This window comes from Myxocyprinus asiaticus, chromosome 15 (genome assembly GCF_019703515.2).
Source record: "Myxocyprinus asiaticus isolate MX2 ecotype Aquarium Trade chromosome 15, UBuf_Myxa_2, whole genome shotgun sequence".
Taxonomy (NCBI): Eukaryota; Metazoa; Chordata; class Actinopteri; order Cypriniformes; family Catostomidae; genus Myxocyprinus; species Myxocyprinus asiaticus.
This window is the reverse complement of record NC_059358.1, coordinates 2,404,892-2,430,579: the sequence shown is the minus strand read 5'-3', so window position 1 is coordinate 2,430,579 and position 25,688 is coordinate 2,404,892. Positions and strand designations below refer to the sequence as shown.

The 25,688-nt window shown below is 37.7% G+C and overlaps 1 pseudogene; it reads left to right on the top strand.

Moving 5' to 3' along the window:
• Positions 1-25,688, top strand: part of LOC127453361 (myomesin-3-like) — an 82,634-nt pseudogene that overhangs the window by 37,977 nt on the left and 18,969 nt on the right.

Below are 25,688 nucleotides of genomic sequence, written 5' to 3'. Positions count from 1 at the left end.
AGACTGCTTCTACAAACATTTGTGAAAGAATGGGCCGCTCTCAGGAGCTCAGTGAATTCCAGCGTGGTACTGTGATAGGATGCCACCTGTGCAACAAGTCCAGTCGTGAAATTTCCTCGCTACTAAATATTCCACAGTCAACTGTCAGTGGTATTATAACAAAGTGGAAGCGATTGGGAATGACAGCAACTCAGCCACGAAGTGGTAGGCCACGTAAAATGACAGAGCGGGGTCAGCGGATGCTGAGGCGCATAGTGCGCAGAGGTCGCCAACTTTCTGCAGAGTCAGTCGCTACAGACCTCCAAAGTTCATGTGGCCTTCAGATTAGCTCAAGAACAGTGCGTAGAGAGCTTCATGGAATGGGTTTCCATGGCCGAGCAGCTGCATCCAAGCCATACATCACCAAGTGCAATGCAAAGCGTCGGATGCAGTGGTGTAAAGCACGCCGCCACTGGACTCTAGAGCAGTGGAGACGCGTTCTCTGGAGTGACGAATCACGCTTCTCCATCTGGCAATCTGATGGACGAGTCTGGGTTTGGCGGTTGCCAGGAGAACGGTACTTGTCTGACTGCATTGTGCCAACTGTGAAGTTTGGTGGAGGGGGATTATGGTGTGGGGTTGTTTTTCAGGAGCTGGGCTTGGCCCCTTAGTTCCAGTGAAAGGAACTCTGAATGCTTCAGCATACCAAGAGATTTTGGACAATTCCATGCTCCCAACTTTGTGGGAACAGTTTGGGGATAGCCCCTTCCTGTTCCAACATGACTGCGCACCAGTGCACAAAGCAAGGTCCATAAAGACATGGATGAGCGAGTTTGGTGTGGAAGAACTTGACTGGCCTGCACAGAGTCCTGACCTCAACCCGATAGAGCACCTTTGGGATGAATTAGAGCGAAGACTGCGAGCCAGGCCTTCTCGTCCAACATCAGTGTCTGACCTCACAAATGCGCTTCTGGAAGAATGGTCAAACATTCCCATAAACACACTCCTAAACCTTGTGGAAAGCCTTCCCAGAAGAGTTGAAGCTGTTATAGCTGCAAAGGGTGGGCCGACGTCATATTGAACCCTATGGATTAAGATGTCACTTAAGTTCATATGCGTCTAAAGGCAGATGAGCGAATACTTTTGGCAATATAGTGTATGTGCACTATATTTGATGTTATTAGCAGTGACACATATAAAATGCATGCATTTGTTAAAGTATTCCCTTATGAATGTATGGTGTGTTTTTTTTCAGGGTGTCCCTGACATTTATAACATTTAGAATGAGGGTCCTTCATGAAAAATGTTAGAAAAGATTGCCTTAGAGGTCTTTATATTGTAGATTTATTCTTTATTAGCACAAAAGGTGAAATGAAGATGTTAACTTGCTCTTAAACACCGATACTATCACTCCCCTGGGCTCTGTTATTAAAAACTCTTCCTCTGTTGAAGCATGGACTCCTGGTTTGATATTGCAGGAATTCATCTTTATCTCTGATCTCCAGTGGTCTTCTGCTCTCTCTCTCTCTCTCTCTCTCTCTCTCTCTCTCTCTTTCAGTGGTGAAGGTGGAGCGAGGGAGAGAGATTGTCATCACTAAAGACCAGCTAGAGGGTGAGCAGATCTCCACACTGATGTGTTCAAATGGATGCAGCCGCTCAAAGAGATAACAAGAGAAATGCTTTTACGCTCAAGAGTGGGGCAACATCACAGTTAGAGAAGCCCTTTTCACACCAAGAGTGATTTTATCACTAGAAGTCAACAGGTCATTGTATTGTTGGTCACTTGTAGGAGGCATTCCTACAAATTAGATGTATTCAGTGGTGTAGGACGACCCAGAATATTAGAGATTATTCTTTGACTTCAAATATATATTTATAAAATAGTTTAAAAATGCAAAATGTGAAAATGTGAAAGAACTTTTTGAATACACCGCTTCTCTGTTGTTAAAAAAAAAAAAAATTGGGCTAAAACTTGGCACATCCATTTTTATTGAGGCCCACCGAAAAGTAATTTTCTGGCTACGACCTTGAATGTATTGCTGGTAAAAATACGATGTCATTCCAATTTGACCAGGAATCTTATTTATTACGCATTATATTGCTGTATGTTGGCTCAGACAAATCATATAGAGCAGTGACATCGCTCACTGTAACATGAACTTCTCAGTCTTGCCGACACTCGACTCCAGTATCTCACAGGAGATGCAACACATGGTCCACCTTCTTCACTCCTATTGGTTAGTCTTGTTGGCCACAGAAATAGAAACCAGGCGACTGGCTAAGTTTCATGTTGCTTTTTATTTATCAAGAGAGTTAGCATACAGTACATCACATGTCCATCACATCTGGTTAGAACAAAGTATGTGGGTGAATCTGACAAAAGATGTCAGATCATATTTTTTATAAAAATATATATTATCATATATTGCATAATACAATGTAATATAGAATAATATAATAAAATAATAAATATATATATATTGCATTTGAAAATATGGAAATATGAATAACAATGTATATTATACAAATTATGTTCGATTTTATTATTTGTATTATATTATAAATATTAATACATATTAAATGTATTACATATATTTTATTTATAAATGTATTTATTTACATATATTTATTTATATAATTTTATTTATTTATATATGTGTATATAGTATAAATATAAGAAATATTCAATAATGAAATAATAAAAAAAATATATATATATATATATATATATATATATATATATATATATAATATTTTAAAATGTAATTTAAATGTAATAATTCAATATTAATAAATATTAAATGTATTGCATGTATTTAATTTATAAATCTTTTAATTACATATTTATATTTATTTAAATTATTTTATTTTGATATATTTATATGGATTCAATTTTATATTAAATAATAAAATAATACATTAATATTTCTCATAATTAAAAAAAGTATACACAGTATATAGTACACATACACACACACACACACACACATATATGTAAATATTATAAATAATTAATTTAAAAAAAATATTCATATCAATACATGTATTACATATATTTTAATAAATAAAAATATACATACATTATTTATTCGGTATTATAAAATATTTTAAAATATAATCTTTTTATTGCTGATATAAAAAAAAACATTATATGAAAAACTTCATACAGTAAAGAGAATCTTGTGAAAATAACTATTTTATAAAATGTGCTTAATTGTAAAAAGAGTAATGTCATAATACTAAAAAATGTTAATGGTCCAAAAATATACTTTTTTTTTAATGAAAAATATAATTTAGTTCTTTTAATTCACCATTACTCTATTAATATCATTCTCCTATAGTGTCTCTTTGAGATTTATTTCCCTTTCATGAATGAAACACCCTACAAAATGTACGACTTGGACAGTTGTGATGATGAATTCACACAGTTTCAGACAGTAGATCTGATATAAAGTAATGCCTTCTGCATTCACAGGTACTCTAATCTCCCCGATATGGCATTACCCATAAAGACTGAGGCGGTTTTATTAGCACTCAGCATTAAACTGAAGATATGTCTCTTAAGCTTAAAGATTTAAATGCCTTTCTGTGCCTTTAACTGCCATGGAAACACCAGGGACTGATAGACCATAATAAAGAGCTGTAGGGAGCTGATATGAATCTGCTCTGTTTTGAAGTGGTTTAACTGAGCACTGCACCGCTGTCTTTGCTCTGGGTGCAGGCATGATTCATTTGACAGTATTTCCATAAAAAAAGTATGTATTTACATTTTATGACTCGATGTTGACACTCATTTTTTTGTCCAGATCTATTAAATTACTCAAATACATTTAAAAAAAAATGCAATTCACACAAAGCAATTACTTGAATACACCTCTAATATGATGAACATGTTTTCGAATACCGAGTTCCATTTTTATATTTTTTTCTGGGGCTTAAAGTAAAAAGTGTCATGTGGTGGAGCCATCCAGTCAGTAAAAATAAATAAATAAATAAATAAATAAATGTCTCATTAAAAGATTAAATTCTAAGAAATGTTGGCATGAGTAGTGCAGAACTATCTTTTATTCATATGTCTTTACAGGGCCAAATTAAGACTGCTGAGTGCCCCTGGGCATGATTTCATGTTGTTGTTTCGCCTAGAAAATCTTACAGTGTTTTATATCTCATTGGAGACATTTTTACACTGGATAGTAATTTTTTAATAAAAACTAACAATTGCAAGAATTTTTATTTGATTATTTATTTATTTTTTTCTCCCCAATTTGTAATGCCCAATTCCCAATGCGCTCTAGGTCCTCGTGGTGGCGTAGTGACTCGCCTCAGTCCGGGTGGCGGAGGATGAATCTCAGTTGCCTCCGCGTCTGAGACCGTCAACCCGCACATCTTATCACGTGGCTCGTGGAGCGCGTTGCCGCGGAGACATATGGAGGCTTCACGCTATTCTTCACCACGCGCCCCACCAAGAGTGAACCACATTATAGCGACCACGAGGAGGTTACCCCATGTGACTCTACCCTCCCTAGCAACCGGGCCAATTTGGTTGCTTAGGAGACCTGGCTGGAGTCACTCAGCATGCCCTGGGATTCGAACTCGTGACTCCAGATGTGGTAGTCAGCGTCTTTACTACTGAGCCTAATTGCAAGGATTAATAGCTGTGAATATAAATCCTCCTCAGCAGTATCTATAAAAGCATTTCTAAAATCGTCATCCAATAATAAACGACTTTGATTGGCCCATCCTATCCAGTGCTTACAAAAGAAACACGTGACAGCGCCATCTTTTTTGTTACATGTCTGGACCTCTGGATAATAACGTACACCTGATTAAAGATACTGAAAAACCTTAATAACCATTCAATTAAAAACGGACCTTGGACAATTTTAAAAATGCCGTCACGTGGTGCCACTGGGCACGTACCCAATTGCCCATATGGCTAATCCGGCCCTGTTTCTTTATATAAAAAAAAATTAGCAGTGAAAAAAAATATATATATAAATATATATATCTTATTTTTGTATATATATACACTATATTGCCAAAAGTATTCGCTCAACTGCCTTTAGACGCATATGAACTTAAGTGACATCCCATTCTTAATCCATAGGGTTTAATATGACGTCGGCCCACCCTTTGCAGCTATAACAGCTTCAACTCTTCTGGGAAGGCTTTCCACAAGGTTTAGGAGTGTTTATGGGAATTTTTGACCATTCTTCCAGAAGCGCATTTGTGAGGTCAGACACTGATGTTGGACGAGAAGGCCTGGCTCGCAGTCTTCGCTCTAATTCATCCCAAAGGTGCTCTATCGGGTTGAGGTCAGGACTCTGTGCAGGCCAGTCAAGTTCTTCCACACCAAACTCGCTCATCCATGTCTTTATGGACCTTGCTTTGTGCACTGGTGCGCAGTCATGTTGGAACAGGAAGGGGCCATCCCCAAACTGTTCCCACAAAGTTGGGAGCATGGAATTGTCCAAAATCTCTTGGTATGCTGAAGCATTCAGAGTTCCTTTCACTGGAACTAAGGGGCCAAGCCCAGCTCCTGAAAAACAACCCCACACCATAATCCCCCCTCCACCAAACTTCACAGTTGGCACAATGCAGTCAGACAAGTACCGTTCTCCTGGCAACCGCCAAACCCAGACTCGTCAATCAGATTGCCAGATGGAGAAGTGTGATTCGTCACTCCAGAGAACGCGTCTCCACTGCTCTAGAGTCCAGTGGCGGCGTGCTTTACACCACTGCATCCGACGCTTTGCATTGCACTTGTGATGTATGGCTTGGATGCAGCTGCTCGGCCATGGAAACCCATTCCATGAAGCTCTCTACGCACTGTTCTTGAGCTAATCTGAAGGCCACATGAACTTTGGAGGTCTGTAGCGATCGACTCTGCAGAAAGTTGGCGACCTCTGCGCACTATGCGCCTCAGCATCCGCTGACCCCGCTCTGCCATTTTATGTGGCCTACCACTTCGTGGCTGAGTTGCTGTCATTCCCAACCGCTTCCACTTTGTTATAATACCACTGACAGTTGACTGTGGAATATTTAGTAGCGAGGAAAATTCACGACTGGACTTGTTGCACAGGTGGCATCCTATCACAGTACCACGCTGGAATTCACTGAGCTCCTGAGAGCGGCCCATTCTTTCACAAATGTTTGTAGAAGCAGTCTGCATGCCTAAGTGCTTCATTTTATACACCTGTGGCCATGGAAGTGATTGGAACACCTGAATTCAATTATTTGGATGGGTGAGCGAATACTTTTGGCAATATAGTGTATATATATATATATATGAATGAATGAATGAATGAATGAATATTATTTTTTGGGGTGGATTTTTCCCCTTTTTCTCCCAATTTGGAATGCCCAATTCCCAATGTGCTTTAAGTCCTCATGGTGGTGTAGTGACTCACCTCAATCCAGGTGGCAGAGGACAAATCCCAGCTGCCTCTGTGTCTAAGACCATCAATCTAAGCATCTTATCACATGGCTTGTTGAGCATGTTGCCATGGAGACATAGTGTGTGTGGAGGCTTCACACCATCCACTGCAGCAACCACGCTCAACTCACCACACACCCCACCAAGAACAAACCACATTATAGTGACCACAAGGAGTTTACCCCATGTGACTCTACCCTCCCTAGGATTCGAACTAGTGAGCTAGTGAACTCCAGGGGTGGTAGCCAGCATATTTTACCACTGAGCTACCCAGGCCCCTGAATGAATATTTTTAAAACTTTTGGCCATCAAATCAAAGTCGTTTTGTTGCTTATGTTGACAAAAAACAGAGAAGAGCCCTTTAGACCCTCATGACTGTGTGTAAAGTTAAAAATATATATATAAGATATATAAGATATAAGACACGTTTTAAAAAAGATTTCTCATTTTTATCAATTACCTTATTTTTCGATGACCCTAATGTATTTAACATTTTGTATAATGTTTCTTAAAGGAATATTCCAGGTTCAATATAAATTAAGCTCAGTCGACAGCATTTGTGTTGATTACCACAAAAATGTATTTCGACTCGTCCCTCCTTTTCTTTAAAAAGGCAAAATTTAGGTTCCAGTGAGGCACATACAATGGAAGTTAACGGGGCCAATTTTTGGAGGGTTTAAAGGCAGAAATGTGAAGCTTATTATTATATAAAAGCACTTACATTAATTCTTCTGTTAAAACTCATGTATTATTTGAGCTGTAAAGTTGTTTAAATCATCATTTTTGTGGGATTCCAGGGTTAATGGTGTAATATTGTCATGGCAATTAAGTTGTAAAATTGGCTATAACTATACACAGAAAAGGTTAGTAAGTGATTTTATCACACTAAAATCATGTTAACATGCAAATTGTTTACATCTTGTGGCTATAAGCAGCCATATCACCCTGCAGCTCTTGCTTGGTTGCCTACTATAGCTAAGCAGGGTTGAGCCTGGTCAGTACCTGGATGGTAGACCTCATGGGGAAAACTAAGGTTGTTGCTGGAAGAGGTATTAGGGAGGCCAGCAGGGGGTGCTCACCCTGTGGTTTGTGTGGGTCCTAATGCCCTAGTGTAGTGATGGGGATACTATACTGTAAAAATGCACCATCTTTTGGATGAGACGTTAATCTGAGGTCTTAACTCTCTGTGGTCATTAAAAAACCCAGGATGCTTCTTGTGAAGAGTAGGGGTGTAACCCTGGTGTCCTGGCCAAATTTCCCCCATTGGCCCTTCTCAATCATAGCCTCCTATTGGCTCTATAACTCTACTTTCTCCTCTCCACCAATAGCTGGTGTGTACTGGTGCACTATGGCTGCTGTTGCATCATCCAGGTGGATGCTGCACACTGGTGGTGGTTGAGGAGATTCTCACAATACTATGTAAAGTGCTTTGAGTGCCTAGAAAAGTGCTATATAAATATAAGGAACTTATACACTTTTGAGAAAGTGCGTATTTCAATGTTACAGATTGGCCCCATTGACTTCCATTGTAAGTGCCTCACTGTAACCCAGATTTTCACTTTGAGTCGAAATTAACTTTTGTGGTAATCAACATTATGCCACAAATGCTGTTGATTGAGCTTAACTTGTATTGAGCCCAGAATATCCCTTTAATGTAATATTTTTATGTGTTACTTATAATTTATTAATGATTAAAAACAGAAGTTGTAGATCATGACATCATATCCCGGTCTTAAGTAATTGTGCATGCTTAGAGGTGAACCTTTAGCATCACCAAACGGAACTGCAAAAAGTAATGACTGTTCTCCGTCATCCATTGGTTATGCAAACACAGAATTCTGCCCCAAACTCACGCCGTTGCTTGAGCCAGTGCTGCTGTGTTGGGCTGGCTGGGATGATCAAGCAAACACAGCAATATTTTAAAGCGCCTACGAATGGCTTATTTATAGTTTGCTCTGCATATTAAGCTGGGTAAGTCTAGTGCGACCGCACCTTTACCCATTCTCCTTCTGTCCCTTGCCCTTCTGCTGCTTTTCTGCAGCACTATTCTCACTCTTTTTCACCCTGTCCTCTCTGCCACCCACAGGTCAAATCCGGGTGCCATTGCCCCTCACTGACATGCGAGTTTGCGAGCTCAGTGACACCTACCTCTTGCTGAGCTGGACCGAACTGGATCCGCGAGGCCGAGAGTATCTCGCCTACTTTGTGGAGTGGGTAAGAGTTGACCTTTGTACCACACAGTCGCTCATTAAGACAGGCACTGTGGGGGTCTGCGCTACTGCATTTGTAGTCCTTACCCTCCACTGCAGGTCTTAAAGATGCGTTGACTTTACACACCGAGCCAGTGGACCAAATTAATGGCGCACTTTGACTAGCCAGTTAATTAGAGACAGTGAATGCAGCATTTTGGGTGGCTGTAGGTGTCGAGAGAATTGCTCATTATAAAGTAGAGAGACATTAACACAGCACTGGCTGCATTACGGCTCCATAATATGATTCCTTTCAAAGCTCCTGCTGACTTGTAAAACCTCTAAGAAGCTACTTTGGTTTGAATATGTATATTAGAGGTGTGAAAAATTAAAATTTTCAGATGCATTGCGATCTTCATTTGATTGATTCGTAAAACTCTATGCACAACCCTCTACTACAATGAGAGGAAATTGCTCACTTTTGCAACCAAATTCCACACGATGCGACTAAAAACTGGTATATTTGGCAACTGGCAGGTAAATGTTTTGATTTCACTGAGCAGAGATTGTGTAATAAAATGGAGTATTCAGCAGCAAAATCTTTTCACAGTGTGTTGTGAGTAAACATTTGCTTTGACTCGTTTCGTGCATCCAAAGACGAGATCCACACAGTCCGTTTGTCATTTAATAATGTATCTTTTAAAACCCTTTTTGTTCTTTAGAGTCAGTTGTTGATCAAAAACAACAAAAAAGAAACATTTACTACTAATCATGCATAGCACGGATGAGGTAAACCCATACGAGTCTTTCTCATTAATATGCGCTCATTTACAGACGCTCTTTACAGAACTGCCGGTTTTCTTAAAGAGACAGTACCAGTGTTCAATAAATCAATGTAAATACTTGTAAATAGTACAAATTATGCAATTTAACAATAAACATGTAACAAAATATAATACATGCAATATAATATCATATTGTATTTATTGATGGAATACATGGATTTGTTCATTTTTAAAAAGCTAAAATGTGACCAAATGAGTAAAAACTAATAAAATATAATTAGTCAAATGAATAGTTTCTCATTGTATCTAGTTAGAAGGTCTCCTGTATAATTAACAGCATTAGCTGGGAGCAATGTAAGCAAAATGGACATTAAAACAGATATATAACCATCTGAATTGACATCGAATGGAACTGAAATTGGAATCTAATGGAATCAAGAGCTTGTGAAACAGAATTGAATCAAATTGGAAAAACTGTATCAATACCTAGACCTAATAAATATATATATATATATATCAGTATATTAGGGCTTGGAAATGTAATGCGTTAATTTCTGTGATTTAATATTTTTAACACGTTAAAAAATGTATGCAATTAAAGCATTATCCTTTTTTTTTTAACTTCCTGAAGCTTCATGTGATAGAAGTTGTTCCTGGCAGGCTACTCAGTCTTACAGGCTTGGATTAGGGTGTGGGCAGAGTTAGGGCATCTGCTGCCTGCCAGGAACAAACCCAGGCACCTTTGTACAATGGGTGAATCTTCACTAATGTTTTTACCCTCTTTCTATGACTAAAATTGGCATATATACATCTTCAGCAGGTACACTCTCTTTCTCTTTACATCGCCCGAAAACGCTCGCTCACTTGCATCTAAACCAGTTCAAAAGCGAAACCGCACGAGTGAGACCCAGCATGTGCACGATAGAGACTAAAGGCCCGGGTATACAGGGTGACCCAAACAAAACAGGCCCGATGTTCGATTGTTCATTTCTTAAAAATGCTTAAAAGCATTTGCTCGATTTTTAGGCGTACTTCTACAACTTTCTGTAAACCAAAAAATGACATTACTGTGAAGTCATTTTGAGCAACAGCATGTTAAAAATAAATAAGTAAATCGTTTAGCTAAGTTTTCAAAGGCAGCAAATTTAGGTGTTTCTCTTTCGCCATGTGGCCCCGCTTTTTTTTTTTTTTTGGGACAAACGATTTACTCGTTTATTTATTTGTAGAAAGTTGTTGCTCATGATGACGTCACAGTGAAGTACGTAGTCGTAGAAGTCTTAGAAGTACGCCAAAAATTGTGCAAATGCCTTTATGCATTTTTAAGATATGAGCAATCAAACATAGTGACCCCGTGTTTTTTGGGCGGCTCTGTACTTAGTTTTTGTGCGTTCCGGATCGGCTCACACCCCAGTCAACCGTGCTGCTTTTTAAAGTATACTCTTCTGACCGCGAGCGAATATAAACACGTTCAACGTATGCCCACTACAGCCGCTTTGTGATACTTTTTTAGTACAGTCAATGGCAGGTGCTGGCGATGGACAGACGAGGACCACGTCCACCTGTCGAGAAAATCTGGGCTGTCCCTGGTCAGTCTGCACAGACTGTGTGCAGAGCAATCTGCAATAATGCAATGGCGTTATTAGAGAAAGTGCCCCACCAAGAGCGAGAACCACATTATAGCAACCACGAGGAGGTTAACCCAATGTGACTCTAACCACCCTAGCAACCGGGTCAGTTGTTTGCTTGGGAAGCCTGATTGGAGTCACTCAGCACACCCTGGATTCGAACTTGTGACTCCAGGTATGGTAGTCAGCGTCAATACTTGCTGAGCTACCCAGGCCCCCTCACTGTGCTCCTTTAAAAAAAAATCCCTTTTTCTGAAAAGAAATCAATTTGTTCATCTGTCTCTATTTTCAAAAGTGGACTGGTGTAGTTAGAAAAAATAAAAGTAGGTATAATACTTATATTTGGGAAAGGATCTCTGCAATCAGGAGTAATCAGCTTCTTATTGTTCCCCTCAAGTAAAGTTCTTCTACTTCCAAAAGCCCCATGCAGCTTATCCAAGAAACGTTTAGTGAATCATATGGACCTCACTCCAAGAAAAGTTGAAACAGCCTCTGCATCTCTAAAATCAGGACCCGCTTTGCTTACAATTTGTCTCGGTTGCAAAGATCTGCATCTGTAGAGTAAGTCCATGAGACCTGGGGTGTCTTCACAAGACACATCAAGACGTGCACCACACACAATGGGCTAATCAAGTAACAATGAAGAGACATAGCTGGCTCCATCCATTGATGTTTAAACATGCTCCATACTTTAAAAATACTACTTTTTGTTAGAATCCATTAAAAACAAAGCAGTGTCCAGGCCCAGTCTACTCACTCTCCACAGAATGCACTGAGCTAATGATCTCCACACCAGCTTTTCAGATCCCAGCAGGAATTAAAGGTGGTAAGCGGCACCTCTACTTGCCAGATGAACTAAACCTTGACCTCCTTCTTCTTTAGGCAGATATAAAACACTCTGAGGAATCCAGTGCAAATTGTCCCAAAAGAAGTCCACCATTTCTGCCTGAATTTTTGATAAAAAAAAACCAATAGGAGGGTCAACGCAAGCGACTCTGTTCCACAGGGAGGAAGCCACTAGATTATTAATTATAAGTGTGCATTTCAAATGTCCTATTACCTTGTCTGCCATTCCTTCCCAATTCTTCTTTTTTTTTGGGGGGGGGGGGATTTTCCCCCTTTTTCACCCAATTTGGAATGCCCAATTCCCAATGTGCTCTAAGTCCTCGTGGTCACGTAGTGATTCGCCTCAGTCCAGGTGGCAGAGGATGAATCCCAGTTGCCTCCGCATCTGAGACCATCAACCCATGCATCTTATCACGTGGCTTGTTGAGCGCGTTGCCATGGAGACATAGCGCATGTGGAGGCTTCACGCCATCCACCGCGGCATCCGCGTTCCACTCACCACGCGCCCCACCGAGAACTAACCACATTATAGTGAGCACGAGGAGGTTACCCCATGTGACTCTACCCTCCCTAGCAACCGGGCCAATTTGGTTGCTTAGGAGACCTGGCTGGAGTCACTCAGCACGCCCTGGGATTCAAACTAGCAAACTAGTAAACTCCAGGGGTGGTAGCCAACGTATTTTACCACTGAGCTACCCAGGTCCCCTTCCCAATTCTTTAAAAAAAAAAAAAAAAAAAAAAAAAAGGACTCACTGCCTAAAGAAAATCTAAAGAAGGTATTTTATCCCTTCTCTTTGCCAAAATAACCCCCCTGGTAAATTAGCTATCCCTCCATTCCAATCCCCAACCAATAAACAATACGTTCTAATTTCTGAACATCATCACTCCTATTTATAAAAACAATAACATCGTCAGCATACGCAGAAAGATAAAAAGCATCATTACACTGTGGTAAAGGCAAACCATTTAACTCACTTCGTAATCTAATAAGCAGAGGTTCAATGGCCAGTGCATGCAACATTCCAGACATCGCACAACCCTGCCTAACCCCTCTCTGTACTTTAAATGGGGCACACAAACCACCATTGATTTTGAGTACACTCTCAATTTCACAATACATAACTCTGAAAATGGCTATGAAACCAGGGCTGAAACCGAAAGCTTCTAAAGTGTGCCACAAATACAGGTGTTCAACCCTGTCAAAACCCTTTTCTTGGTCTAATGACATAAGACCAGTTTTAATACCCAGTAGTTTAGATACTTTCAAAACCAATGCAATATGTCAGATCATGATGTATCACCTGTCCTATTACTTCACTTTTGTACAGGACTTTGTACTCAGAGCACAAAAGGGAAACAGGCCTCCAACTGGCAATGTTTTGAAGATCAACCTTTTTAGGCAATAGGGTGATAACTTCTCTTCTGCAACTAAGTGGCAGAAAATCTTTTACAAGACTATCATTAAACACTACTAGGAGACAGGCCCGGCTCCACAGGGGGGCCTGGGTGGGCCTGGCCCACCCAATCATGAACTTGGCCCACCTTGAGAACTACACCCACCCTCCAACTGTTTGGCCCACCCGGTGGGTCCTATGGCCCACCTTGCATCTTAGAGCTGGAGCCAGGCCTGTTAGGAGATATTGTCCTATAATGGGCCAGAAAATTTTGTCAAATTTAATGGGTAAACCATCAGTCCCAAGGGTTTTCCCATTATCCATACTCATCAAAGCTTCATGTAGTTTCTGTAATGACAGAGAGAGTTGCAGTTTAGCATTGGTCTCTTCATCTACTTTTGGCAGACCATCATAAAAACTATTAGCAGCCATCTTCTCTTCATCCGCCATATTAGTTGTATATAACTTTGAGTAAAACTGTGCAGCATGCTGCCATATCTCAGCACGATTAGTGAACTGTTGCCCAGCGTCCAAACGCAAGGAATGAATAATTCAGCTCTGACCATTTGTTTTCTCCAAGCTAAAAAAAAACTTGGATGGGGCATCCATTTGTGTAGCTTTCTGAACTAGTGCTCCCTGTGCCTTAACACCCAACAGGTCTGCCAATAGGGCCTTTTTGGATGTGAGTTTCAATATACTAAATGGATGCTGACAAACTATGCAAATCCACAATCTCAATCTCTAAATCTTTTAATGATCAAGCTAATTCTCTTGTGACACTGAGAGTGTACGGCTGACTCTCTCACACACACACTCTCTCTCTCTCTCTCACTCACACACACACACACACAAGAAATTTGGCCTCTGATGATATATCCTGTAATTCTGTGTCTAGCTGCTGTATTTCTGTATTGTATGAATTCATATATACTGTAGATCAGAGGTGCACAAACCTTTTCCTAAGCAGGGCCAAAAATTAAACTTGATTGAGGGCCGTGGGCCAAAAGAGATCATACGGGGGCATTTTTTTACCTTTACAAATGTAATTTTTTTCAAGTACTTTAATTTAAACAATTAATTCAATTTTAAAATGGCATGTTTCAATAATTAGAAAATTGCATGAAATCTACATTGCATAATGTGTATTGTTTTCTCATTCACATATTTCCAAATATTTTGGCTATTAAATTAACAGCCTACACCAATGCACCGACACAGAGTAGATGACAGCATTTCTCCAGATTTGGAATGAGGAGCTTAAAACTTAGCAACTCACCCCTGGAGTTCACTAGTTCGAATCCCAGGGTGTGCTGAGTGACTCCAGCCAGGTCTCCTAAGCAACCAAATTGGCCCGGATGCTAGGGTGGGAAGAGTCACATGGGGTACATTTGATACGTTTTTATTTTTATTTCCAACCCTGGATGGAACTAGAGATGGAGATAAGAGATGTAAGAGGTGTTTAAGCGTCTCTCTTCACCATGCAGCTGGTACATTACTGAAACATTTTTGCTATTTCTGCTTTATTTGCAAATTATGAATAATGAGGGAGCGGCAAGATATAAAAGTTGCATGTGATTGCAATGTTAACGGCTTTGTTGATTATAAATAGGAATGATGTCGTTTTATTGCATCGCTTGCTTATGGAGATGTGGTATAACTCCATTTGCATTTCGAATTAACAGCTTTAGAAAGATTTTATACATCTGTAACACCATAAGCTCAGTAACTATGCGGCAAAGCGCTCTCACTGCGCGCGATTACACTTCTTCTGACACTGCGGACAGCTTCTGGAATTATAGTTTGATACAAAAACAAGTTTATTGATTTGATTTGTTCATCTGTATCTATTGGTTTACTAATTTGCAGCTACTGTAAAGTGAATGAAAAATTTCCCGCATTATGCAAGTGGAAAGTGCGGGAATTATTACAATTGTGCACAATACCCGCGCCAAATTTCAGGCTCTGTGAACTGTATTATGTTAAAATATTAAAGTTGCCCTGGTTCACCTCCTTTATGATTTTTAAAAAAAAAACATTATTCTGCAATCTGCTGAATTAATGCAATGAAAAGCTGCGTCTAGCATTTTTATTTTATTTTTTCAATTTTTACCCCTCTTGTCATACACGTCAAGGCGGGCCAAATCAAAGGTCAAGTTGGCCCGCCGGCCCTAGTATGTACGCAGAGTTTTTATACAGGAATGTGCAAATGAAATTGTTTAAATGGGTATGGGTTTGTAGAGGTAGTATTATAAATATGAAAAATAAAATGTAAAAATAGTGACTTTAAATGTTAAACACATTGGTTTGTATAAGTAGCATGTCTAAATATGAATTTTACATGTTTTTTTTTTTTTACGTGCACATATTACACCATACTGTATACTTGTATACTGTATTGCACTAAACTGTAATATACTGTACCAAGGCTTCGATAAACATCATGTGCATAAGTCTTTTAGATGCTTTGTCTATGACGGTATGCTCCGTACATCTGCGGTTGAAAGTAATCTGAAGTAGCTTAAATGTAGCAAGCTACTTTTGGCGTGTAGCTTGTAGTGTAACTTGCTACTTTCTCTGAAGTGTAGCGTTTAGCTTAGCTTAACTAATATTTCTGTTGAGTAGTTGTAGCCTGCCCAACACTGGCTAACATAGTCAAAGCCATCTATCTTAAATTTAAAAACCAGATCAAGTTCATCTTCGCCATTCTTAAAAATCATATAAACCCGTCTGCTAAAAGACACGAGATGTTTCACCAGAGGCGCAAAAAACATATATGCAAGGTATGCAATGCAAAGGGGCACCATGTAAAGGGGGCGCCAGCAGCTCACTAAAGGCGGTGCGATCAGCCTCCTCGACCCTTCCAACATCACCACCCCCCCCTCGCTCGACAGGTACATGGGGCACAAAATTTAGTTTTGCATACCCGCTCGGAAATGTGTAGCTGCGCCCCTGTGTTTCACTAATGGTGATTTGCATCCAAGCGGAATTATTTTAATTGGGGAGACTAGCTTTCCATAGCGTGACAATTCCCAAACAAGAATTTCATCTTTCACAAATGGAGGAACATTGGAAAGTACTATTTTCTTGGAGGGAGTGCTCAAAGGAAACACCAATGTGAGTGAACCGTTTAACACAACACCTGTTTGAACAACTTCATTCGTCTTGACAGTGCTGAAAAAAAAAAAGCATAATTGCATTGTTCATTCGAGATGCCGACACAATGTTATCATGACTCACAGCATCACCTGCAGCCAAACACACTTCCTCTACACTGACATTGGATTCTATTTTTACTCCATGACGCCGTGTTAAGTTTTCAAAACCATTGTGTTTGGACACGTCATGCTTCCCATCATAACGCTGGCAGCAGACTTTCCCCACAATGGCAAAAACGAACGAAGTAACTAGATAATTCCAATAACAAATGCAAGAAAACTCATACACAGAGACAAGCAACAAAACAAACACAAAAAAAGTAGAAAAAAAAGTTTGAGCACTCTTACCAGCCACAAACAGCTACCACTCACCACACTCCACCCACTCCCAGCATGCACTCAGAGAGAGAGAGAGAGAGAGAGATACTGTATATATGGACGTTTCTTCAACTTTAGACACTTTCATGTCCCAGGGGTTGATTTTTATTCCTCTGGTCCTCAGAATGGCCACCAGCAGAGTCTTTCTGTGTTTGTTCTCTTAAGTTTGGGGATTTCAGTTTTAAGTCTTAAGTTTTAGGAGTTTCAGATCATCTAATAGTGTAAAACTGCTCGCAGTAATGACTTCACAGAGGCGAGGAGGCCGATTTTTTTCCAATATCAGCCTCAAGAAAGATCTCACACACTCCATAATGAGCTGAGAATCAAAAAAACGCCACAGGGTATGGACTTTTATTGGACGTTTTTATAAGAAGCACCATAATAAAACTGTCGAGTCCATCTGGATCATCCGAAACTGTGGAGGCAGAAATAAATGTATTATAAAAATATTCAAATTTCTTTTTACCACTGGCCACGTCGGTAAGGAATATTGCCATACATTTTCTTCATGAAGACGTCTTGTTTTATGCAAATGTAATTTGTAGTTAGTATATCTTCAGCTATGAGCACCTTTGGGCATTTTAAGAAAATATACTACCTAAACAAAACACACTTTTCAAACTCTAGTACGCCAATTTATTTCATTTATCCATTAACAAGGTCCAAAAGTGCATTAGTATGCATCACAGGAGACACTCTGAAATAAAAGTCATTTCCAACACATATCAAATTATCATTCATTGAGTTTACAACAGTTCTATGTGACCATCCGTCACAAAATAAAATGATAAAATTGACCCCTGGGACATAGAAGTGCCTATTAAAAACATGAAATAATATTAAAATACAGAACTTAGACATGAGTAGATAGGGAAAAGAATACGAAAGACTGCAGGTTGAAGAATATGTACAATGTACAGCTCATGAAACAGACTGCAAATTCAGACGGTCAGTTCTCACTTGTTTAATCATCTACATGTTTTGTTTGTTGATTATTTCAGTCTATAACAGGGAAAGAGAGCTGGCATCTGGCTAGTATGGATATGACGAGTATGGATATGACGAGTATGGATATGACCAGCAGAAGGGGAAGTCGTACTGTTACCGCGGTCCGTTCCGCCAGCAAGTATGGCATCAGTGAACCGTCTCTGCCCAGCGCGCCCGTCTCACTGGGGCAACCGCTAGGTGAGTGTTTCAAAGACATTTTGCATCATCATCACGTTGTGTTAATGTGTTCTGGAAAGTTGCATTTTTTTAAGGTTTGAAATGGTATCTCATACGAGTATATCTGTGGCAACTGGGCTTTTAAACAATGTCATCCATGTGATGAGAGGATTGAGAGATTTTAAGACATTTTCAAATTTCTTTATAAAACTTGTACTATGAACTCTTGTTTTAAACATCAAAGGAAAATGGACTCCTTGTGGTATGACCGTTTAAAGTCCTGTGGTGTGACAAATGCATTTTTAAAAGTACAAACATTGCATGTAGTCTCTATGAATTCACATATTGCATGTATAATAATTGGGTGTTTTTTCAACTAGTTGGGCATTTTCATTTTATTAAATCAAACCGATTTCAACGTTTTCTTGTTGTTATATGAAGGTCTCATTAAAACTGACTTGGAAACTTTTTTACCAGATCTTCATAATTTATTTTCAGTACTTTTCAAATGACTTTTATGACTAGATTTGACTGTTTTAGTCTTTAGACCCAGACTTTCAATATTAAACTATAAAAATCCATTATTAAAATACAAATTATTACGTTTAAAGCTCTGATCATCAAAGCAAAGAGTGAAATAAACATAAAGCATTTGAATTTTTATTGTGTAAATCTTTATCTATTTATCTATTTTTCAAAAATGATGACTGTCCCACAGTTGTGGCATCATTTCCACCCCCCCAAACAATTTCATAGCTAATAAAGTTTTTCGTAAGTTAGTGTACTTGTTAACCAAGTGAACAAACATGTCAGTGAAGAGCATGAAATATGAGACAAAATCAAGGGAAATATCACTGTTTTTATTGGCCGTCATTTCCAATCACACTTTAATTTTGCCAAATTATGCAAAAAGTGTGAAAATAGTATTTTAGTGTGTGTATTTAGGATGCATAAAATGTTAGCTATGAAATCAGCCTTAGCAAGACAAATGAGTCGGCCATATTAATTAAAAAAATGTCATTTCCATAAGTGTCATTTCCAGCACAGAATTCATTTAAACACAATACAGAATTTGAGATGTGCTGGACATGACAGTGGTGTCATAAAATGACATAAATCTCTTGTGATGCATGCACAGACACTGTTGGACACTGTTAGTAGACAAATTAAATAAACTAGTAAGCGTGTGAAAAATGTGTTTATGATACTTTACTTTCTAGAAGTTCACAGGGCTAAAAATGGCCAAAACTGAAGAACCAACCGGTTGTAAAATGTTTTAAATGGCGCATGTCACACTCTGCATGTTTCAAATAGCATGTCACCCAGCTTGACATGTCATCTGCACATGCAAATAAATCAGTTCAGGTCAGTGTGGGTTTTGTTGTGATGCAGGAGTTCCAATGGGTTTTTAGAATAGCAGATTTTGATTTACATGCGAGTAAAATCAGGTCTGAAATTAACTCAGACTACATGAGCACAAAGGTTGTTAAATGTGTCAAGCATGTAAACATACATCTTTGAACCCAAGCAGCAATTGTTAGCAATGTACAATACGTTTTTAAAGTACACAGCGGTTTAAAAATTCTGAATGTAATTGATGTTGTAGAACAAAACATCAAAGTCTCTTCAAGTTATGTTTTTAACCCTTTTAACCTTTATCTTCATGTAAAGGGAAAACATGTACAGGTGCAGTATCTCTACAAAACTAAGTAGGCAATGTGTGCATGTTACAAACACATTGTCCAAATATACTTTACTTCAAAGTATATTTTGATTTACATCAAGCCAGGAGTTTTCAAACTGGGGTCTGTAAATATATATATATATATATATATATATATATATATATATATATATATATATATATATATATATATATATATATTATTATTATTATTATCATCGTACACATGAGTCGAGCCCTGAGTTTTCAAACAGGGGTCTGTAAAAAAATAAAATAATAAAATAATAATAATAATAATATATATATATATATATATATATTTATTATTATTATCATCGTTTAGGATTGTAGAAGTTAATATACTAATTATTAATTAAAATTTTAACGCAATAATTTTTACACATGAGTCGAGCCAGGAGTTTTCAAACAGGGGTCTGTAAAAAAAAAAAAATAAATAAATAATAATAATAATATATATATATATATATATATATATATATATATATATATATATATATATATATATATATATATATATTTATTATTATTATTATTATTATCATCGTACACATGAGTCGAGCCCTGAGTTTTCAAACAGGGGTCTGTAAAAAAATAAAATAATAAAATAATAATAATAATAATATATATATATATATATATTTATTATTATTATCATCGTTTAGGATTGTAGAAGTTAATATACTAATTATTAATTAAAATTTTAACGCAATAATTTTTACACATGAGTCGAGCCAGGAGTTTTCAAAATGGGGCCTGTTAAAAAAATAAATAAATAAATATATATATATATATATATATATATATATAATATTATTATTATTATTATTATCGTTTAGGATTGTAGAAGTTAATATACTAATTATTAATTACAATTTTAACGCAATAATTTTTACACATGAGTCAAGCCCTGAGTTTTCAAACAGGGGTCTGTAAAAAAAAAAAAAAAAAAAATAATAATAATATATATATATATATATATATATATATATATATATATATATATATATATATATATATATATATTTATTATTATTATTATTATTATCATCGTACACATGAGTCGAGCCCTGAGTTTTCAAACAGGGGTCTGTAAAAAAATAAAATATTAAAATAATAATAATAATAATATATATATATATATATATATATATATATTTATTATTATTATTATTATCATCGTTTAGGATTGTAGAAGTTAATATACTAATTATTAATTAAAATTTTAACGCAATAATTTTTACACATGAGTCGAGCCAGGAGTTTTCAAAATGGGGCCTGTTAAAAAAATAAATAAATAAATATATATATATATATATATATATATATATATATTATTATTATTATTATTATTATCGTTTAGGATTGTAGAAGTTAATATACTAATTATTAATTAAAATTTTAACGCAATAATTTGTACACATTTACTGAATTTGTTATTAGTAACAAACTGCTTTGGTAATATGTTTATTGTGAAAAGTCCTACACAAATAAAATTTAATGTAAAATGTTTCTCTTCAGGTTCACTTTAGCTATTGAACAATGATGATATAAAAGCCCATTACTTAATTTTGGAAACATGTCACGCTTAATGTTTTTCTCACACAGTTTTAATGGGTCTTTATACAGATCATGAAAATATATAGTTTCCTTTATATATTAGAAAGAGGGTCCCTCGCAAGGGGATCTTCAAATTTGGGTGTCCTTGACAGAAAAATAAGTTTGAGCTAAGCAATGAAATTTACCATGCCTTTTGTTCAGGAAAATATTCTACAAAAATCCTCTTGTACTAGTATGATCTACGACGGCGTTTTAGTGCCACGTAAGAAAAAATAAAACAATCTACGATTTCGAGAATAAAATCGTAATATTTTGAGAATAAGTCGTAAGGAAAGTAACATCAAAGTACGACTTTATTCTTGCAATTTTGACTTTATTCTCAAAATATTACGACTTTATTCTTGAAATCAGTGGTTGTTTTTTTACGTGGCACTAAAACGCCGTCGTAATAATCCACCCACGCACACTGGAGTAATACATACAAATGTATGCTTATATAATGCTTACATGCACATAAAAAATATGATTTGTGCATTTTAATTTCATAACAAAATTTCATCAAATTGAATTGAGTAGTCTTTAACAAAATAAACAAAAAGTTTAATTTGTTAATGGTTACACAATGCAATTTGATGGAATTTCGTTTTTAAATTGTAATGTGTAAATCTCAATAATAGGCTCAGATATTTTTGAGAGTGAGTTCCTTTAATTATAACACTTATAGTAATAATTTAATATTTTGTTGAATGTAATTATATACTTTGGATGAATAACTATGTAAACAAAGGTTTATAATATTTATTACAGTTACCGTAATAGTAATACTATTAAACACAGACCTTATTTTGGTAACACTACAATAAGGTTCCCTTTGTTTACATTAATTAACATGAACTAACCATGAACAATAATTCTACAGCATTTATTAATCTTGGTTAATGTTATTTTCAATATATAATAATACATTGTTAAAAAGTTGTATTTGTTAACATTGGTTAATGCATTATGAACTAACAATGATCAATTGTATTTTTATTAACTATTGTTAATAAAGATTAATAAATGCTGTAAAAAATATATTGTTCATTGTTCATGATACCTAATGCATTAACTAATGTTAACGAATGGAAACTTATTGTAAGTTCATGGTTAGTTCAATGTAAGATGCTTTTCATTTTTGTAAGAAATTTGGCCCACGTATTTCACCTGAAGGATGATAAAACAGGCACACACAAAAATCCCATAGACATACATTGAAGTAAGGACCCAAGTCATAGATAGTAGAATATAGGGGGCCTGAGTAGCTCAGCAAGTAAAGACACTGGCTACCACACCTGGAGTTGCGAGTTCGAATCCAAGGCGTGCTGAGTGACTCTAGCCAGGTCTCCTAAGCAACCAATTGGCCCGGTTGCTAGGGAGGGTAAAGTCACATGGGGTAACCTCCTCGTGGTCACTATAATGTGGTTCGCTCTCAGTGGGGTGCGTGATGAGTTGTGCGTGGATGCCACGGAGAATAGTGTGAAGCGGTAACGAGCTCAACAAGCCACGTGATAAGATGCACGGATTGACGGTCTCAGACACGGAGGCAACTGAGATTCGTCCTCCGCCACCCAGGTTGAGGCGAGTCACTACGCCACCACGAGTACTTAGAGCGCATTGGGAATTCCAAATTGGGGAGAAAAGGGGAGAAAATCAATTTTAAAAAAAACACACATTATAACACATTAGCAACCGTATTTCTATGCCCTGTAAAACCACAATTCATGCCAATGTTTTTTTGCATGGGCAATCATCACTCACATTTTCTTCAGAAATCTAGTTGTCAAAGTATAAAGTACACAAAGTATAGTTGCCCTTTCATTCAGGATTATATGGAGTAAATAAAACTGTCTACTCATATGAAGCTCATAGTCGTGACCAAAGTTAAAGTGACCGGGACTTGATACACAAGAAATATTAAAGTCGAATCAGTGTCTCAATAGTGACAGTAATAATCTGCTGTCTCTTTCTGAATGGCACACTGATATCTGAGTTCAGGACACACACTCCGTCTGTGATCATCAAACTCCAGTGGTGTTGGAAGCAGTGCAGATTGCTTTATAAATAGTTTAAAAACAACTAAAGACATGATACACTATATTGCCAAAAGTATTCGCTCATCTGCCTTTAGACGCCTATGAATTTAAGTGACATCCCATTCTTAATCCATAGGGTTTAATATGACGTTGGCCCACCCTTTGCAGCTATAACAGCTTCAACTCTTCTGGGAAGGCTTTCCACAAGGTTTAGGAGTGTTTATGGGAATTTTTGACCATTCTTCCAGAAGCGCATTTGTGAGGTCAGACATTGATGTTGGACGAGAAGGCCTGGCTCACAGTCTTCGCTCTAATTCATCCTAAAGGTGCTCTATCGGGTTGAGGTCAGGACTCTGTGCAGGCCAGTCAAGTTCTTCCACACCAAACTCGCTCATCCATGTCTTTATGGACCTTGCTTTGTGCACTGGTGCGCAGTCATGTTGGAACAGGAAGGGGCCATCCCCAAACTGTTCCCACAAAGTTGGGAGCATGGAATTGTCCAAAATCTCTTGGTATGCTGAAGCATTCAGAGTTCCTTTCACTGGAACTAAGGGGCCAAGCCCAGCTCCTGAAAAACAACCCCACACCATAATCCCCCTCCACCAAACTTCACAGTTGGCACAATGCAGTCAGACAAGTACCGTTCTCCTGGCAACCGCCAAACCCAGACTCGTCCATCAGATTGCCAGATGGAGAAGCGTGATTCGTCACTCCAGAGAACGTGTCTCCACTGCTCTAGAGTCCAGTGGCGGCGTGCTTTACGCCACTGCATCCGACGCTTTGCATTGCACTTGGTGATGTATGGCTTGGATGCAGCTGCTCGGCCATGGAAACCCATTCCATGAAGCTCTCTATGCACTGTTCTTGAGCTAATCTGAAGGCCACATGAACTTTGGAGGTCTGTAGCGATTGACTCTTCAGACTCTATGTGCCTCAGCATCCGCTGACCCCGCTCTGAAATTTTACGTGGCCTACCACTTCGTGGCTGAGTTGCTGTCATTCCCAATCGCTTCCACTTTGTTATAATACCACTGACAGTTGACTGTGGAATATTTAGTAGCGAGGAAATTTCACGACTGGACTTGTTGCACAGGTGGCATCCTATCACAGTACCACGCTGGAATTCACTGAGCTCCTGAGAGCGGCCCATTCTTTCACAAATGTTTGTAGAAGCAGTCTGCATGCCTAGGTGCTTCATTTTATATACCTGTGGCCATGGAAGTGATTGGAACACCTGAATTCAATTATTTGGATGGGTGAGCGAATACTTTTGGCAATATAGTGTATTTTAATTACAAAACCATAAAACTGTATATATTTTAGGCCACTTCCAAACTATCTCCATTTTCAGTTTCCAAACGTCATAGTTTTCCATGAAATGTTTGTGTGTCTGTGTGTGTGGTTCAAACAAAACTTGACCCAGACACACCCACCCCCACCCAGCCACAAACGCACATGCACACACAAACAAACACACATACAGTACATACAGCACATACAAACATGAGTTGTCACAATATTATTAGCTCAATATAAAAACAATGAGAATCAATGGATAAAATGGGGAAAATGAGAACGAATATGTGTTTGTGTGTGTGTGTGTGTGTGTGTGAGAGAGAGAGAGAGAGAGAGAGAGTGCGTGTGTGTATGTGTGTGTGTGTGTGTGTGTGGGCAGGTTTAAGAGGTTTACGAGGACTTTTTTTTTAGCTTATAAACTGGTAATTACAAGGGTATTATGCTATAAATGTGGTTTATGAGGACATTTCTAGTGTCCCCATAATTCAAATCGCTTAAATAAACATACTAAACGATGTTTTATTGAAAATGTAAAAATGCAGAAAGTTTTTTGTGAGGGTTAGGTTTAGGGGTAGGGTTAGGGTTAGGGGATAGTATCTATAGTTCATACAGTATAAAAATCATTATGTCTATGGAGAGTCCTCATAATGATAACTGCACCAATGTGTGTGTGTGTGTGTGTGTGTGTGTGTGTGTGTGTGTTTGTTTAGTTCAAGCAAAACCTGACCCCCACACCTACCCACCCATCCACAAACACACACGCACACACACACACACACACACATACATAAATACTGTACATAAACATATTCTAATGTAAGTTTGGAGCATTTACTTTAAATAATATTTGTCAATTTACATTTGTAAATTTGTGAAAGGCTGGTTATTGATGATAAAATAGTTTTGGGGGGGAAATGTGCAAATTATGACTGCTGAACTGCGATTTAACAAACCGGGTCAATTTGACCCTCTAAGTGCTACAGTGTTACATGATTGCCAACTGCACGTAAGGGTAAAATTGAACATACATGTATACATAAAATACACTGTTAAATCTAGAAAACACCCTATTTTATATAACTGAATCGAAATATAGTGATAAAC